The sequence below is a fragment of the Coturnix japonica genome, chromosome 7 (genome assembly GCF_001577835.2).
Source record: "Coturnix japonica isolate 7356 chromosome 7, Coturnix japonica 2.1, whole genome shotgun sequence".
Classification (NCBI taxonomy): Eukaryota; Metazoa; Chordata; class Aves; order Galliformes; family Phasianidae; genus Coturnix; species Coturnix japonica.
Window position 1 is genome coordinate 5,973,080 of NC_029522.1, and position 20,452 is coordinate 5,993,531.

General features: G+C 38.9%; 1 long non-coding RNA gene across 3 annotated transcripts in view; it reads right to left on the bottom strand.

Moving 5' to 3' along the window:
- Nucleotides 1-20,452, bottom strand: part of LOC107316493 — a 167,445-nt gene that overhangs the window by 46,168 nt on the left and 100,825 nt on the right. For all 3 annotated transcript variants that reach the window (XR_004308073.1, XR_004308074.1, XR_004308075.1), the window contains exon 4: nucleotides 1,661-1,736. This is a non-coding gene — a long non-coding RNA (uncharacterized LOC107316493). The remainder of the gene's footprint in view (nucleotides 1-1,660; nucleotides 1,737-20,452) is intronic.

Consider the following 20,452-nt stretch of genomic DNA (forward strand, 5'->3'; position numbering starts at 1 on the left):
TTTTAAAACCATGTAAATCTTAAAGAGATTAGGGTTTGTTTTCTTTAAAAGCTTGTGAATCCTGGCTGTTATTGCCAGGAGAGTTATTGCTTGAGGATGGAGCCGATGCTGAGAGCAAAAGGCCCAGCTGCATGGAAACCTGCAAAGCCTACATGTCCACTGCCAGGCAGCGCCAGTCCCAGCTGCACGGCAAAGCAACCCTTCAGTTAATAAATGAAGCAGTGAAATTATGAGAACAGGGAGAAAGGCCCCTAGGGGCATTAATTTTCCAGTGCTCTGAGAGGCATTTTAGTTTGCACGTCATGAGAGAGCACTCTTCCTGCACTGCACACAACACCAATGCAGCTCTAAAACAGCTCCAGTAGTCAAGTGCATCTCTCTTGCATTTATATCAGCACAAACATAGAGCTAAATTTCATCCAATTTTAAAACTTAATTCATAATTCCTTCTTTTTCTCTTCCTGTCTCGTTCATTTAAAGCAGAAAAGGGTGCCTAATACAGCCATTACCTCTTCACTACTGACTTTGTAGATACAAACTCACAGTGATTTTGTAGGAGTAATCACGGGTGAATATGTTTCAAGTGCCTATGTTTGGGATCAACACAGCATATAAATCAAAAATTGTTATGTACAGCTTGTAAGTTGCTTATCCAAAAAGTACTCTGAGTTTTAGACAATTCAGGCCCCACTATTTATTTAACAGGATCTACACATTAACACAGACCTGTGAACTTAGCTGTGAATTGTCAAGTGCGCTAGGGCTCAGTGATACCAGTGATGCAGAGATGACAATGCAGTGAGGATGACACGTATCACAGACCATTACCAAACTGCTGAGGTGTTTGACATGTGATAGGATTCCCCTGAAGGGAAAAAATAACGCAAACCAGCCTGATACTGCACAAAATAATCCAGGGTGCTTTCTCCTTAGAGATCTGCAGGATGGTGTGTGGGCAACTCCAAAGAAGGTTAAAACACAGTAACAGAAGAAACTTCTGGATTAGAAAAGTTGCTTCTTTGCAGAGGTGGAAATTGAGCACTGAATTCTGATTTCACATTTGTACAGCTTCTTCACCCTTTCATTACATTCATCATGGCTCATACTGGAAAAACACTTCTTTACTGATTTCTGTGCAGATTTCTATTTTAATAAGCATTGGATTATGCCACAGTTACTCAATTTCTCTTCCAGCACAAAACCATTCTGTTATGCATGTTCAAACGAAATGTGGCGAACTTCAGCTCCTCAGACTATACTGAATCTTCTTATTATTACATACCATCAAGCCTCTTGCTTGCTAAGATGCCTTTCTTCATGCTGTATGAACATCTGTAGCTCTAACTGCTGTCTGATTGAGCTGCACAACACTCTACAGTACACAAAACAGATAGAAACCCATACTGAAAAGTGACCTTGCCTGATCAAACAAGGGGATTTGTGAATTATATCCACAGCTTAAATAGCTTTAATGAATACTTTTTTTTTTTCCTTAAAAGAAAAGATCGTAGTAACAGTTTTAGATCAAATTTGCCTTAGGACTGAACACCACTGAAATTATGTTGAAATGAAACAGGCTGAAAGAAATGTGGCATTTTCTGGTTCACCTGTTATGCATTCCCAATTTTCTGTCCAACATATGTGACGAATTAGTACTCACTTGCATGCAGAAGTCATTTCAGATCAAGTAAGTGATGGGAAAACTGGAGACACAAGGCGAGGTTCCCGTTCACAATCTACAATTTGAAACCAAAGCAAAGAGTTAATTTGCTATTTATTTGTCATTCCTACTAGTTGTCATTTCTGCCTCACTTCTTCAGCAATGAGAAGTAGATTCACTCTGCTGATACTGTGAGGTTTTTCAAGTTCCTGACTTCTCCCTTTGACGTGCAGCTGTCTGACCAGGTAGGCAGTTCTGCTGGGCTCAACTGAACTTCAGAGTCTTCTGCATCACTTTGAAAAGTCTTCATATTATGGATGCAATTGAGTGGTTTGGTTCCCACCATCTCTTCTAGTTCTGACTGCCTTCTTCTTTGCTATTTTGTATTAACTTTATTCCTTGCACTATGCATTTCTCTATCACATCTTCACATTAAAAGCTCAGCACTCCTACATACAAGAAAAGTGCAATTCCAACTTTCCAGGCAACTACCTTCTAGCTCAACAAGACACTGTTTTCCTGAACTGTATTATAATGACTGTCAGCAATGGATCAATGATAATACAAATAGTATTTCTGCTTTCAGCTTTCTGCAGATGACTTCTGGAATGGGTCTACAGACCAGAGTAATTGGTGGCAGAGCACTGAGGACGTGGCAAGGAATCATGAGAGCTTTTCTCGTCAATACCTACTTGAACAGTTATTTTCAATCAAATGACAGCCACCCATGAATGTGCATGATTTACTGAGAGCATGATAATGTAGCTGTAACAAATGTCCCAATAATATAGACAACCAACATAAGCAGATCTTTGTGGCCTGGTGATTTACAAAGCAAGTTGTTGTCAGCACCAGTATATTCATGCTGGTTTTGCCATGCTAAGGTGACACAGCATGCAATGGTTGGATGGACAATAAAGTGCCCTGTGCTGCATGGAGGTTTGCGAGCTACAGCCTGCAGTCACTGTGGAAATGAGAAGCTTTGATGAGGGGAGGGTCATGTCAGCTTCAGTGCATATTCAAAAATTATGAATAGCCAAAATTGCCTAACATGTTTATTTAAACTCCAGTAAGAGATCAGATCAGATTGGACTGCCAGAGGCTGTTAAGTGCTTCAGCTTTGAATCTGACCATGAAAGACAGACAGGAACATCAGCAGAAGCAAAACAATCGAACACACAGAGAATCCGTCATAGATACAAACAGGAGCAAACAGCACATCCTTTACAGACAGAAACCATCTCAAGTGACGCTTGCTTTCTAAAACTGCTAGCAAAATATTAGATTTCCGTCAAGATTGTGAGCTCAATCTGCTTCAAATGTTTTAAAATAGCTTATTTCTACACTTCATTTTTAAATAGCATCATAATATTCACCCACAGAAAAATCAACTCCTGTTGGTTAAGGTTTCCTCATCAGGCATAGACTCCCTCTTACAAAGTAGTAAAGATGACAGTAAGAGTACAACTGATATCCCAGGACACATCATCTAGGACTTCCAAAATGGTTTTTCTCCTCAAAATTTAACACAATAAGCATGGTACTCCCTGCATGTTGTATAACATGCTGCTGCTAATGACTCTGACGAGATAAGGTGGAACGGGAGATGGATAGCAATTAAGAGGACGGGCAGCTGCTATTCCACTGTCTGTACAGGTAAACCTCACCACCTGCAATCCATTAACACATAAGTTTTAACATAACATTCAGAAGGAAATAATGATCTTGAGAATCGCCTGCCTTGCTCTGCTACTGGCAGGATTGCCAAAGACAGAAATTGAATGGGAGGGAAACAAGAGAAAAATAATTGATGGTAATTCCACTTTCCCTACTACTTCATTTCTTAAATTGGCTTCTCACAAACAATATAATCCACACAGTCTGCCAGGGAAGATCTCTGCGCAAGCAGAAGGACCGAGCAGATCTGGGAGAGAGCGCAAGGTTTTTGTGAAGCCCTTTACCTTGTGTTTGTCTTTTACTTTTTGTCAAAAAAATTCATCCAGTTCTTTTACCTCCTTCTCATTCCCTTGGCAGCTTACATCAGCTCACATTAGTTTCATAGCTTTTTGTTCTTCGCATTATATTTTGGGCATTGCCATCAGTTTTTACACAGCACCACACAGTTATCAGTGGGGAAAAAAAACTAAAACTTCAGTCATCCCAACAGCCTGGGAGCTGTGCTACAGAAGCAGAGACAGAGCTCACTCACAGCTTCACGAGCTCAAAACGGGGGGAACACCTTCACATATCACTTGTACAAACACCACTAACTTGACACATGAGTCAAGACACACTACTGTGCTTTTGTCCTCAACATTTTTTCATCTGATGCGGTATGCATTCTATAAAATCACACGTGGGATAAACTGTTCAAAAATAACAAAATAACTACAGTGCAATTCATCTGCTTTAGTGCCTCTTTCAAGTAAAACAAAACCAAAAAGAAGAGATAGAACTGTTGGACTTTGTGGCAGGGGGTTAGCATGAGGCAGCAGTGGTCTGACTGTAGGCACTGCCCACCCCAACCTTCAGTCAGCTCCATCAGTTCACATTTTATGCCCAAGCATTGCCCCACAATAAGACAGCTAATAACACATTTCCTTGCCTGAACAGAGATTTCAGAAGAGTGCACCTGTTCATGAGGTCTAAAATAAATCCCAATCCTTGAAATTATTTGCTGGGAGGCATAGGCAGAGCTTGATTTGACCATGTAATGGGGACACGGATCAACTCAGCCAAGATCTATTTCTATGGATTACTCAGTTACTGAGTGGTGAATCAAAGATTGGACCAAACTGCGAGCTTTTCTGCCCTTTCCTCCTTCTGTTCCACAAAGATACCCAGACTAGTTTCCACCTCGTACCTTCGTGTGAAGGGGGCTTAATGCATGCCGCTTTGGTTTTGTAGGTAATTCAATTGCATGATCTGGTTTTTACTGCCCCTTCATTTGATTCCACTATTTCCTGCTGCTTGCAACAGTTCTTGAAGTGCGTGTGAAGGATAAAAATAAAAATGAATCAATCTGGTGTACACAATCCTCATTTAACAACCTCATGTCTCAGAAAAGTGGGAAGCTAAAAAGATGTTCAGACCCAGGGCAAACAGAAACATTGCCCAGTTAAACTCAGCTGTTCTCAGGGCTCTAAAAACACTGTGGCCTCTAGCTGGAATTTCAAAAAAAAAAAAAAGTTTTTTGACATTATGAATTAGACTGGCCAAAAAATAAATCAACCAAAGAACTCAAGCACAAGTCAAACTTCAGGCAAAAGGAGCCCCATGACAATTAAAGAGGACGTATTAGATAAAAACCTTATATTCATTTTTTGATCCTGAGATTCAGAAAATCAATACACAAAACGCAACACCATATACAGCTTTAGTGCTAACAGGTCTTCTACTTACAAGCCAATACATTGCCTCTAACACCTCTGTTGTGGCAGGAGGCAGTGCCAGCCAGTGCTGCACCATGAATAACCACCTTCAGTGAACAATGACCAAAGATTAGATTCACCTCAATATTTTCTCCCTCCCTTGTTAGTCTCTCATCTTTATGTGTTCCTGGGGCTTCTGCTGCTATGTACAATTCATGCCTAACGGGGAACGCAAAACATTCCTTCCCACCTGTACTAATGTAAGCAAATACAGTGGTGCTTCCAACTCACAAGCTGCTATGAGTACCACCAAGAGATTTTTTACAATCTTCCATTAGTGAGAACTATTTAAACACTCACTTGAAACAAATAATTGCTATCATTATGAATGCACTTGCAGGGACACCTTGCAGCAGACCCTGCTAAAACGGAACAGAGAGGATGTTGTGGCCCCAGTACAATGGCAAGTATCACAAGTTCTTCATCACTGTATTACCAGAGAGCATCACACATTCAAACCTTATTTCATCCATCGGAAATGAAAGTCACAGTTCAGATCTCTGTCTGATGAAAGAAGAATACTTCCTCTGCAGATCTGGTGCAATTACTGTAATTGAAGTCCAAACGTTCCATTCACAAAAAAGGAAATAGTATTACACATTAACTACCAAAAGCTAACACAATGGGCATAGAAGCATATTACCAAATCATTTTCTTAAATGTCTCATAACTAGATTGCACAGTAGCAAATAAGTTAGAACATCCATATTATTTTGTATTTATTTTGCCAGTGTACTTTGACATCTCTCGACTTGGCAACAGACCAAAAGCAAGACCATTTTTAATTAACATACTAATAGAACACTGCTATTTCTTACTGAACAAGGGCCTCAAGGTTATCTTTTCCCTTATTTTCCCAATTTTCTCCCTTCTTCTATTTCTTCTAACAATCATATTTTCTTGTCTAACTTGCATTTATTAGGAACAGAAAGATCATCAAAATCTCAGCTTTGTCAACAAGATTAGAATATTAATGACCCTGTTGGTATCTTCTTTATATAATTAAAAGTTATAAGAAAAAAGATTATTAAAACTTGGACATATAACTACTAACTGCTAACGTAAGCTTTTCCATCTATCACTAAACACCAGGGTTCTGCTACAAATGTAAGGCAAACAACATTACAATACTTTCAATATTTGCAGTTAAAGTAAATGCAAAATAAATAAAAAATTCAAGGGCCTCCACTTGCTCCAATAGTTGTTACCGTAACTTTTACAAAAGAATACAAAAGTAAATAAAGAGAACTATACTTCAGCCATCATGTTCTTCCATGTTATTAAATGCATAGTTAGTTTCCAGATGTTCCTAAAAGAAACACAAGTAACACGTAGGCAATAAATTCAGTTCGATTCTACCTTTAGCAAGGTGAACCCATACACTTTCTATCTACATGTGGAAGACATCTCCAGGCCAAACCTGAAGGTGGACAAGCTAACACGCTGCCTAAAAGCTGAAAAACACTTTTATTTTTCCCCTAAATCTTTAATACTCATCATGAGCTGCTTGGAACAGCACCATTAGCAGTTACTCTGCAGAGTAGAAGTCTACAGCAGACCGCGTTTTCCACCCCCATCACAACTTGTCCATCCTTACGATTTGTAACAGTTCAAGCTGCATCTACAACAGGAGGATTCCTCTTCTCCCCTAAATTCACCCCATTAGTAGAAGAGCTAAGAGTCAAGAAATCCAATGTCTAAACGGATTTTTGACTTCGCACTGATCCATACATGTATTCACAGCCTCTGTACGTGATGCAAAGATTATCCAGACTCCTCCCTGGGCAGCTCTCAGCCACACACACACACACACACTAGAAGTAGCAGCAGCATTTTACCCACAATGAGCTAAGGATATAAATAAGTCAAGGACAAGAGTAGTCTTTTCAACAACTATTTTTGGAAGGAAATGGATCATCTTTTGGACACTAAAACATTCTTTGATCTGAGCCACAAAAAGAAACTTTAAAAGCTACAGCAGGTGGGGAAGTATTGTTCAGAGCTTAAAACTGATTATACTAATCAATACAAAGTCTAATGGAAGTGATTGTGTGTTCTTGCCTCACCCATCAGAGGCAGCAATTTGTGCCACCCTGACTTGATGTCCTGACATCACAGGAGGACACACGGAGGACAGGAGAACTCCAGCTGCACCCTCCTTAGGAGACCACGTAGCACAGATTCAGCTATATTGTGCTTCTCTAACATAATTTCAGGTCTAAATTCTGTTCTATATCATTACTGGCATTAATGTAGAGGGTTTGGGGCCCATAAAGTTTCAAATAAAGGTAGTGATTTTCTTACAGGAACACAATTAGGTAACATTATTAAATAATAACATTTACTGTTTTTAAGTGAAGTTTTGCTGCAAGGAAAAAAAACATTTTCCATCTTTAAGAAGTTTTCTAATTGCTTCAGTTGCCTACATTACCTTTTGACAAGATAATTGTTAACAAGACACGAGTAAGAAAAAAGCAAGGAATCTGGCAGCCAGTGCATTCTTTACCAAATTAAATCAATGTCTCTCTTAAGCTTGGTTTGTCTAGAAGAAAACAACAGGAAATTAAGGAGGATCCAGTTCATTTTTGCTAGACTCCATAGAGAAATTCTTAATTATTTGGAGAGGGATGAGTAATCTGCCCTGATCAAAAGATCATAAGCATTTGTATGCTGCTGTTTTGATTACTGAAGTCCATATATTAGCAATAATAATAATGAACATAGAGGCAGTTCAGATCTATTCTGAACTGACTATAAAATTCCCTGAACAAATGTAAAACCATTTGGAAACACAATCTGCTTTTATTTTCCCATCTCCTAAATAATATCATCTATTCACTTTACTGAAAAATCAAGTTTTAGCTCTATATTAACAGTTGAAATAAACAATTAAAGTGGTACGTTTCCCTGCAAGAAACCAGAAGTTGGAAAAATTGAAGCACCTACTGTTTGTTTTGGGGGTGATTTTTTGTCTTCTCAATCTTTGCTCAAAACTTCTCAACACTTATATGTTCACTAGATGAAATAAATGTGCCCTTAGAGCGGGATGGCAATGCAGCCCTCCTGTTCAAGCCAGCCTTAACAACTTAAGCAAACAGTATTCAAGAGACATAAGAGGAGAGGAGGTCGGTCATAGGATTCATCTGTTTCTTGGGTTTTTTTGTTGGTTTTTTTTGGGGGGGGGCAGGGGGGTTGTTTTTTTTTTTGACAAGTTTCTATTTCTTCATATCATTCCCACAATTTGGAGGCTGGTAAAAGCAGTCTGACAGAGAGAGCTTTATATGACATTATAGGACACAGACCCTCTTCCCTCCCAAAAAATAAATTCTTAGCTTTTCCAGCTACTGTCAGAGATCAGGACGAGGCCCTAAGCATTTATACAACATGCATCTCAACCTTCATTGTTCAACCTGTAAAGTTGAGTAAATGATTCAAAATAGCTGTTGTCTTATTTTTGTTTAATATGTTTGCTATTTGTAACTATGGTTTGATGTATTTAGATTAACCTAAATATTTTTGCTTAATCAAATTATCCACTTTGGCTGGGACTTCAGCACTGAGCAATTTGAGTATATGACTGATCACATGAGTACCATGGAATCAGGCTGGCAGCTTGACTGGATGAGCTTCTGTTGTCTCATATATGATTGGTGATTTGGGAACATGAAAAATGGGCAAGTGCAACAAGGGTGAAGGCAGCAGTATTAATTTTTCTTTTTTTACAAATACGTTCCAGCCTTCTGTGCTCTGAAGCTTTTTCATTTTCAGAACAAAGTTCAACTGAAGTTTACTGGAACAGCTATATAAGAAAAAATACAGATCCTTCAGGAACTGGTTGACTCCTGAGAGTAAGGGAGCTTCCCAGTCTGCATCTGCATGTCTCTCGTTGCACTTGTCCCAGATTCTTCCACATAAAGACAGCAGAGCTACAGCTCTTTTCTGGTTTATCACACTGCCTCAAAGAATGCCGTCGTTGTTAAGCATTCCTTGTTAAGCTGTACTGATGATAACAGAACTAGTCCTTTTATCCCTTCAAACTCCTTTGCCCCTCCATTGAACTTCAGTTTCCACATGAGGGCCCGCGGCACACAGGCTCCGGGCCGCAGGTGCAGGAGGGCTATGAACCACAAGTGTGGCACTCCCAGGAGGATGCTGCTGGATAGCTAGAACTGCTTCACCTGCTTGCCTCAATACTTCCACTGTGTTATATGATTGCACATTTTGTTTGGAGAAAGCTTTGAAGCTTATTTTTCTATTCTTCAAAAAGCTAGTCTTAAAATAGAAACTTGGAGGGAAAAAAAAAAAAATAGCTAAGAATCCATCTTCCAAATAGATAATGCCTTCTGTCACACCTGTATGTATAAGGACTACTACTTCCAGTGCTTGCATTTCTCCTTCAGTCTTGTTATTTCAAAGCTTCTCGAAATTTTCTACAAACTCAGACCTTAAAGAGTAGCGCAGATAGTTTATAGACCAAAACCTACATAGACAAACTTTTCAAATACTAGGCTTCATGTTTTCTTGTATTTACTTGGCAGCAGGACTTATACCATCTATCTTTGTGATGTTCATAGAACAGAAGGTGGTACCTACAAGCTATGTGTATCTACTTATGACCAACACTAGGCATAGAATAAAGAGACTGCCTTATAACAGAAGAATCAGAGTATATGAAGGCAAGAAAAATAGCAACACTTAAGTAGAAATCATGTAAAAGATTGTGAAGGACCGCAGAACAGGAAAACCTTACACACTCAGGTGTCATTTGGATTAGTCTATACTCACATCTTTTCTCATATGAGATGTTGCTAAACTGTGGATGAATAAAGGCTCTCATTTTACAATAGTAGCATTCACTACTACAATTAGGTTAAGCCCACCACAATCATCCCTTGAACATGATTTAGAAGAGGTACAAGAAGGGTGACACATAAGGATAGAAGCGCGCGGCTAACTAAATTTGGTTTTCATTTGCATCAGAATAGAATTGGCTGCATTGAAAAAATAGATCAGATACTTAAAAAGTAATACGTTAGACAGAAAATTAATTTGGCAATGATATAGCAGGCTTGAAGTGCCCCAAGTACTTGGTAGCAGATGGGGATGCTGAGTTAAGTGCAATCACAGAGACTCAGAGAGAGGAACGTATAGCTTCAGAAATGATTACTTAAGCTACTTATAGTTTGTTATGCCTTAAAAATGCAAAATCAAACCTCTCTGTGTGCCTTGTGACCAAAGGAGTAAGATTTCTTAACTATGTGGGAATGTGCACTAACGCAACATGTAATGACATACTGATATTTCTGTTGTCTAAAATCCCTATCAATGAACACAGGAGTGGTACCGACCTATCCCCTAACAGAAATGCAAATAGATTAGTTAAAGCACCCAAATTATTTCCAGGGATCTTAACTTTTTGATTGAAAATTCGATATGTTTAGCCTTAAATAAAAGCAATATCAGACTCAAAACCCAGCAGGTTACTGGATACCAGAGGCAAAGAGATATTAATTGCATTTCAGAAGAAAAATGGGAATAACATTTACATGCACATTTTTTCAGTAAGTTAATGTGTACCCTCTATTGTATCCCTGCCTTGTGACCTACAGGTTGTGCAATAAATCAGGAAAGGGTACATTCATAGATTTTATAAGTTGTTAATACTGTGAAAGTGCTTATATTGAAGGAACAAAATTAGTTTTCCTATTCTCACATTTCTTATAACTCCTGGCTATCCCTGAAAGACTTTTCTTTAAGTTTTATGCTTGCTAATTAAGGATACAACACAGCACCAAGCTCTGCTGACTATTCTGAAAGAACATTTAGTATTTCCTTAAATAATGACTAATTTCCTTAATCCAGTTCTTCAATATATGGGCTCCAGGTTTTTCTGAGGACAATTTCACACACAGGCAACTGAGCTACCCTTAAACTGTTAGAGCTTTAGTCAAGGCTGTGCATCCAAATTCTGTGCAGGCATCCCATAGACTGCCAGCTAAATTTTTCATAGCCCATTATCAACTGCAATGACAGCTCATTACATCTCCTGAAACACTGACTCCTGGTGCGAGAAGTAATGGCAAGACAGGAAACAAAGCACCAGCCTGTACCACATTACTTGGATGTTACAGAACGCCCACTGTTATTAATGGGCTGCAGCTCTCAGGAAGAAGCGAGCAAAGGGAAATATCTTGCACTGGGTTCAGGATTGGAACGGAAACAAATAGCTGAAATATATAAAAATAAATCAAGGGGTTCTGTTTCAGAACAATTTGTTACCAGCTGATTTTTAACACTGAATATATAGTGACTAAGGAAGAAACTTAAGGAATGCTCCCCTATGCAAAGTCATACATTTTTTTCTCATAGTTTTGCAATCCATTTGTATTAGGGAAGTAAAAACATAAAGCAAACATGTTGCCTTTAGCACAAGAGGGAGCAGCCTGCCAGCAGCAAGACCTTTGGGACTCTCACATACCTATTAATGTCTGTTTTATTCTGCATACATTCAATCCGCTGCATTAACATGCATCCATACTGGCAAGGAAAATTTAGCACATAGTTCCCGAGGGGTCAAGAAATACAGCTGAGAGCAAGCAATATCAAAAAGCAAAATGATGAGAAAAGCATGTCCTAGATGTGGGAAAAAAACAAAGCAACGAGTCACTAAAAGAAATATCCATCTAACTGTAAGGTTTTGAGGAGAAGGGAAAAGGAGGATGACAGTGTAAAGTAATGACAGCTTTTTCTTGGCTGTATCTTCAGAAGAAAAGAAATCTTTAAGGTAACACTCTTTCTTCAACTAGTTTGTGAAAAGTAAAAATCTTTCCAATTTAAAAAACTCTATCAGTACTGGGAACAGCATGTACGTGCAATACAATAACTCATTGCCAGAATAACGGGAAAAAGCAATATGAATGCTGAATAGATTCAAATCATTAAGCTTTCTCAACAGGTTTGCTGGGGAAGAAAGAAGAGAAAAAGAGAAAAGGAAGCTCAGAGGGTTGTAATCAGTGGTGCAACGTGTAGTTGGAGGCCTGTATCTAACAGTGTTCCCCAGGAGTCAGTGCTGGGTCTGATCTTGTTCAACATCTTCATCAATGACCTGGATGAAGAGAGCAAGCCTGCAGATGATTCTAAGCTGTGAGGAGTGGCTGATGCAACAGCAGGAGCTGGACCAGCTGGAGGCCTGGGCAGAGAGGAAACTTATGAGGCTGAACAAGAGCAGGTGTAGAGTCCAGCATCTGGAGAGGAATAACTCTGTGCATCCTGACAGGTTAGGGGCTGACCTGCTGGAAAGGAGCTCTGAGGAGAAGAAACAAAATGTCCTTTATGTTCTTCCCATCACAAAGTTGGATATCACAAAATGCACTCCAGAAGCCTGAACTATAAGATGTGTTACCTAAGCAAAGCAGGTTTCTTTTCTAAGCTCTTCTCCACTTGTCATTTCATTTGGTTTAGACCAGGCATAGAAAAAACTCTGGGTATAGATCAGATATCGCCAAGAAGCACTTCATGGTGAGGGCAGTCAAGCACTGGAACAAATCTTCCAAGACAGTGGTGGAGTTGCTATCTCCCAGAGTATTTAAGAGATGTGTCAACATGAAGTTAAAAGACGCAGTCAACAGGTCAGAGTGACAGTTGGACTTAGTCATCTTGAAGGTCTTCTCCAATAGCTGATACTGTGATTCAGTATTTCTCCTTCTTTATCACAACTAGTATTCATACTTAGCTGTGCTTTGTTTGCTAAGCATTTCCTCTCCTTTAAGAGACCTGCTTGAAAGTTAAGTCAAGATTCCATCAGACAGACATTTCAAAAAGTACCTACATCCTCCTCTACCATCAAACCGAAAGTAACAGCTTAAGGGCCACCTTTCAGTATTGTTTCAGAAAATGAGAAGAAGATCAGTGATTTGAACTCAGCATAAGTAGTTAAGCATTGTCTGAATATAGAGAATCAAGGGGATACTCTTGGTAAAAGCAATAGACTAAATCTTCTGTGTAACTGGTGTACCACAGCAGATGACAATAGTCAAAAATCCTCCGCACACAGTACTTGTCATACCAACAGCTTCAACTTTGATCACATAAAAACCACCAACAGGAGCCTCCCCCCCCCCCCCCCCCCCCCCCCCCCCCCCCCCAAAAAAAAAAAACAACAGAACTCCCTTTTTTTCTTCTCATATTTTTATAAAGAGCATGCATTCTACCTTGAGGCTAAGAATTTGTATGGTTGGATCCATCATGGATCCATCATCTCTGTTGAATCAGCATATGGCATTGGAGTTTCTCTATATTCTACCAATAAATTTTACAAGAACTCATTAGATTGCTAGAAAAATGAGAACCAATAAGCTGTTATTCTGACAATCACAATAAGCAATATATTCAGTAGGAAGGATGTGCCCCATTAACATCATTAACTGTTACAGTAATTCAAACTCAGTAGCAGAACTCTAGACTTTGAGCTTTATATGATGATGAGAGGCAGTGCCTTTGGTGAGTGCCTCAGTTTCCACATCTACTCACTTACCCTCTTAAATCAATGCAGTGCTACTGTATTCCAGAACTAAACATAAGCACCCAATTCCTTCCTTGTTAAAACATCTTCACTAACAAGTTGCCTGTTTCACTTATTTTGTCGAGATGGAAATAAACATATTTTCATTTGTGTTTCATTAAATTATTCCACAACCCATATGCAGTGTCTTGATGCAGTCTGAAAGGTGAACAGATGGAGTTTTATTTTTAGCTCACATTAACACAGCCCATCAAACACTCGTTTGCCTGATATACTATCATAATATAGCTTACTACTCAGCCTTTAAAGTATATCTTTGCCTGCCTTGTAACATTCAAATGACAAAAGGGAGCTGTGTGATAAATATTTAATTACAATCAGGATAATCACTTTGTCACTGAAAAATCAGCATTTGCAAGTGAATGGGAGAACTCCGGGTTTAAGGAGGAATGTTTAAAGACTGTGTGCTACAGAAATAAAAGCACTTTTTTTTTCTTTTTTTTTTTTTCAATTACAATCTGTTAAATAGTGGCTCCTTCAAGAAGAGAAGAATGTCTGCAGGAGCCAAGTAAATACATGGCTTTTATTCTGTTACACGGGGCATCGCCAATAGTTAAGAATCAGCAAAAGTAGGCAAAAAGTTTCAGTATCACTGTATGCCTTCAACTGCATTTTGGACACAAAATCTATTAGTGCATAGAATAGGAAACTGTCTACAAAATCATAGGATGTAATGCTAAAATAGATTTAGTTGCTGAGAATGACATACTTCCTCACTCAAACAGTTCAATTAGCATGAAGTAAATTAAACTTTTTCAGCTTTTGTTTGTTTTTAGTGGGCATGCATGCTATACAGAGCTGTACAGAAGAAAGACTGGCAGTTTTCAAGGTTTATGGGTAGGACTGTACTTGGCATGATCTCAGCACACACCACTTCACAGCAAAGCCAATTGCCTCTTCAGTGGGAAAGCATAGAAGAGCAGGAGCACAGGGCAGCCCATCACCACAGGCAGCACCCCCCTGCATAAATACCCCACTGAGCTAGAGCTGCACTTGCAAGGAGCCACAGGAGACAGCTGGAGCTGTGATTACCTAGTACTTGTTGCCTTGTCTTCTGCAGTTGTTCCGACATCTAAAGAATGTGTTTTCAAATGGGTAATCATCTCAACATCCAAAGCTGTAATGTCACTTCACCAAAAAAGATGAACAACAGAGCAAATGTCTTGCTTGTCAGCACAATTACAACACTCCCTTGTCTGCTCACATCCAGCACGTGTGAGGTCAGTCCTCCAAATCATTAGCTTGCTTAAAATGAGGTTAGAGAATATTCCAAAGACTAGAGAACAAGTAACGTGACTTGATAACATGTTTTCAAACTGAAGCAGTAGTTGGGAAAGGGATGGTCTTGCATTTTAACAATACGGATTCCAAGATATTCATTTACAACCAAGCCCCAGTAGGCAACTCAAAAGAAATAAAATATAAAATACCTGAGACATGCTGTAACCACAACCATCAAAATTCAGTTTGAAGTGGGGCCAACTGCTCACCCTGCTACATCAGGCCTATGTCCTTCATTCCTCTTCCTAGAGCCCTATTCTCCCACACCAGCACTCTGCAGGGCTATCACTACATGATAGCTGTTGTTGGAACAAGATGATGTTTTTTTGTTTGTTTGTTTGTGGAGAAATGGCTCATAATGCTCACATGGAAGAGGAGGTGAGAAGTTTTCACGTAACCCAAATATTAACTATCATCACACGTGGGAAGCCTGCTGTGAGGAACCAGAATCCAAGTGAATGGTAATAAGTCTTATAGAAAAATGGTCACAGGAACATACGCAAATGATTTTTACTGAAAAAGAGGTACCCCCTTTTGTGATCTTCAGAGCTGCTACCTGAAAACAGAGAAAAACTGGAAAAATATCAGGCTGAACAATGCAAAAGGAGAAAGTAAATATCTGGTGTCTCCAGGTCAGAGATTAACTTCTGTGTTTGACAGAAAAGGCTAAATGTGCTTATATATCACTTATTGCTAAATCAATTGATGGTAAGCAGATGCCACCCTCCATCTCTACTCACGCTCTCTGCTTCTATCCATATTCCTAATGTGAGAGACAATAGGGATAATAAAAAACCCAGAAATAGTACAAAATCCTATGTGAGCAGATAAATCAAATGAGACAAGTCAGCTCTATATAAAGGCTCTAAATTATTCAAGCTGCCTAAACACCCAGAAGTGCACTCACAGCCTCGTACTAACGATTGCAAATTCCAAACAACATCACTGCACTTTTTTTCTGTTTTCTTTTTTTCTCCCTCCTCCCTCCCCACATAGTTAGACGCATAGGAATTAAGTCTTTAAATCCTTATTTAGTCAGCAGACACTCTGCTCTAATTAATGTGGAGAACAATGACCACAGGAAAGGAGCAGATGGCTCGAAGACAGAGCAAAGATAAGCTGAGAGTTATGTGCAAAGATAACAAGCACCTACTCAAACGTTTTGTAAACACTGGTAACCTGCAACGTAACTCCCCTGAATGATAGATTTGATTTGAAATAACATTTCCAACAGAAAGGTCAGATGAGTTTTCACATTTAGTCAGCAAACCTTTGTTGGAGGTTTTGGGTTGTTGTTTTTTTAACCAACTGATAGAGGGAGAGAGAAGGATATGTGCCAACAGATGCTGATCACGGTGGTGTTTGAAACGTTCTCATCATACACCAGGAGCTGGGAACATTTCTTCCCAACTATTGGTAGCTTTCCTAATGTAAGAAATAAATCCAAAACAAAAGAAGAAAGAAAACTACCAGTTCTATAATACTACATTGATTTTCTTTTTCCTGGACTGTATTTCTCATATACATTCAAAAGACAAAAGAAAAACATATTCTCATAGTTCTCAGTATGCAATACAACTACTGTTCTCCTATGCAAAAACTGTAGAAGTACACATATGGAACCTCAGATGATTCCAATAAAACAGCACTGCTTCCAAATTATTTTTACGCTGTTCTTGGTGGGATCACTGCAGCACATAACTCTAGATTAATACTATCAAGAATTTGCTCTCCTATTAACTTTTAGGGAAGGAAGGGAGGGACAAGTGCCTGTGAAGGCACTGCAACCAGCTGGGAGCTCAGGTGACAAGAGTCGGGCCAAAGGGCAAGAGTGTTGGAAAGAGCAGACACTGCTTTTTCAGCCAGTACCTATGGACTCACACTTGAAGTTTGGTTTTCATTCCAAAAGCGGTTGGACATGATGATCTTCAGGGACTTATCCAACCTGGGTAATTCTATGATTCTATTCCAAATGCAGTGACTTCTTTTCCCCCATGTTATATTCACACCCAAAGAGCAACCCAGTTAATTCTACAATTATTTTGTTAATTCTTTCTGTCATCCCTGCCCTTCACTATCTGAGGCTCCTAGTAAGGGTCCTGGAAGTTAAAATCTGCCCTAAATAGAGTCCTGTGGGAAAAGTACTTCAAAAATGTCTTCAAATTGGTAATTTTATGCTGCATTACATCTTCAAATCTTTGCTGTTTCACATTTTATGCTGTGATAATCAATTGATCTTTACCCCATTTTTAGCACTGAAGAAATTATTCTACTGGAAGTTCAGAGCATCACTAAAAAGTGAAATGGAATATTTTTTCCCTACCCATCACAGCTTCTTTTCCACAGTGACAGACATGACAAATTGTAATCGAACAGGTTTTTTGATTGGTTTTGATTGAGGGTATTTTTCTGCTTCACCTTGCAGAAACATTCGCATTCTCACAGCACACAGCTCATATGTCAGCCCTTAATCCATGATGAGGTAAACTGAAATGGGAGGGATATGACCATGCCATGCAAGATGAAAGAGTGGAAGATGGCAGAGCTGGAAAGAAGTTTGACTCTTAACCATAGAAAAAAAAAAAACCCTGTATGACCTGCCTGGGGGTCACTGCACATGACCTATACACCAACAAATTCAAGCCTACTCATCAATGCACTTCCCTTATGCTGCCCAAGAACCATTTTCCTTCAGACAACTTTTCCAGTAAGGTGCAATAAAACTATGATATTTCTCAGCCCTCGCCCTGTTACCACAGCATAATGAGTTTTATAGCTCCACAGTCAATTTTAAATGAGTTTACTTATGATTTTTTCATCCCCTTTAAATAGAAGGTTGAAATACCGCTTCAAGTGATTGCCACTTTTACTATTTTACAGATGTATTTCCTTATTAAAACAATACCAACCAGGAAATTAAGCAACAGGAAGATTTCACAGGCAGAAGTGCTGCAGTACAATAAAGAGAGTACACTAAACTCGCACACAGAAAAGCGGTCTACTCAAAGACTCATTCAACTTCAATTTATCCCTATTTTATTTCTGCATATCCAAAGCGTAACTCTTTAACCTCTCACCTTTCAAAATGAAAAATTAACAATACTGACATTTAGAGGATATTGGTTTAAAAATGTCAGTACAGGAAAACGAAAAACTAAAAACAGAGTAATATTTATCAGTTGCAAAGATTTGGCCATGATAAATGCAAGCGTTACCACTGATAAAATTATCCACCTCAAATTACTTTCCTCTTCTAAGAGGAATTTTCTGTATTTCTGATGGATGACATTTCTATCACATGTACGACAAGAATTACTATGGTAACAAAGAGACATAAAGAGAAAGGGTTGTTTTTTCTATTTCCCTTTCATTTTTGCTTAAGGAATGGGTCATCCCAGAACAGAACAGGACACATAGATGTTTATTTCCCTTGATGCTGCTGTTCAGCTCCCCCACTTACTGACCTCAGCCAGAGGTGCCAGGCTCCCCATGGGTCTGGTGCTAAGAGGTGTTGAGCTGATTTGTATTTCTGATGCTGTCATACTGCACATCACAGCCACAATGCTGAAGGATTACATTAATGAGAGGAGCTTTTTAAAACTGCATATTAAGAGTAATAGGTATGTGAGAAGGTATTATGAGAAGGTCTATCTCTTGGGTTATTTATATTGGAAGAAAAAACCTTGGTAGTAAACATAACATACAGAAGAGAACAATCCCAAAGGAGACGAGAATCAGCTATTGGTTTTACTTCTACCTCTCTATAACTCAGAGGATTCTGTGCTAACAGACATATAGCTCCACTGCACTGAAATAAGAATATTTTATTAATAACTTCAAACTCTCTCATAAACTTGAATTATTTTAATTACCAAATAATCACTTTTGCATCTCACAGACTGCAATTTGCCAAACTGCATAAGCACAGCAAAGCAGCATCGAATTGAGAAAAAAAAAAAAAAAAAGAAGAAATATATTCCTGAAAATAGAGAGTACCTGGTGTGTCCTTGAAGTCTTATTGTTTTGGGAAGGTGCCAGCAGCCAACACAAAAGCCTGTAATGCATGAGAAGATTGTTTTGCTTTTTGCAAGTCCACTCTTGAAAGTCCCACAGATTAACAACAGACAGAAAACCGTGGACATCTGCACTTCAAAAACGCTCAGAAAATGAGGTAGGGAGATAAAAGACAATTATCTGCTCCAGAGCCCGCTCCAAAGACGGATGAGAGAAAGCTGATAACATTCCGCATTCACTGATGTTAAAAAAGAAATAAATCAGGATTGTTCCTTAACATTAAGTAATTCCTAGCAAGTCAATATCAGCCAGGAACTTCCTTCATCTGAGTCCAAAACTCCTGTTAGCACCAGTAATGTGGCTTCAAAGCAGCATTTGGCAACACTGTAGATTAAGCGCATGAAAATCTCTGCTGTCCTCATCCCAGCCTTACTGACTACCACTCTGCTGCTGCCTGCCATAAGAATTGCTTTAAGAGTTTATATGGCACGTTCCCTTTCACATGTCTAAAGGTGTTTAGTGAAAAGAGAATTGCTGTCTCGTTTCACAAATAAGGGCAAAAGCAAGAAGCCATTACATTAAGTACAGTGAGCATGAGATCAAAATCAGACTGTCACCCCTAATACTTGCCTCCTTCATTAGCACAAATATCTCTTGGCCGTGTCATTCAGAGCGTGGGTGCAAACACATCTGAAAGCTTTTTAGGCTTCTGTGTGATAGGGACTAGTAGCACACTGGGTAGTAGAACATAAAACTAGGCCAAAATCAAAGCATAGATGTGAACGTAACAGTACCCTCCATCCTACACAGCTCTACAGACTCCGTAATTTTGCTTGAAGCTCAACATTTCATGTGATAAAGTGACTCGGATTCAAAATGTCAACTGTTGCTCAATGTTGATATGTATACTACAGTATTCAAGTGACAATTCTATGATAACAGTGTTGCTTTTAAAAATGGCACAGAGCACAGCAGCAAAAATTAACTGCTGCAAAGATAAAGCAAGCAGAAGATATTCTGCTTAAGATTTAAGTTATAGTCCCTTTTCAAGATAAAGCAATGCATCAAAATCGAACACGGATTTCTTTCGTTTCCCAGTTCTCTTGTAATCTGAGCGAGAACCCAAAACATTTTGTACATGGCTGTTAGCCTCTCAACTAAACTCCACCAGAAACATCCTTTATAATATTTTAGCATCACTTTCCTTCTTCCGCTAACAAGACAAGGGAGGAGAAGGAAAAACAACTAGGAATAAAAAAACACAGTTGGCTTCACTGGAATAAGTTACCTAAATCCACACCATCAGCACCTATACATTAATGTAAATAGGAGTAGAGATACACATAATAAATAGACTGATTACATGGTGTTTGCAAAAGAAATGAAGCAGCAAGTCATCACATTGAATCTCTCGAGGATTTCTACAGCAGTACGCCACCATCACTCACTAATTCTGTGTGCATCAATCATTCTAAGAGAAATTTT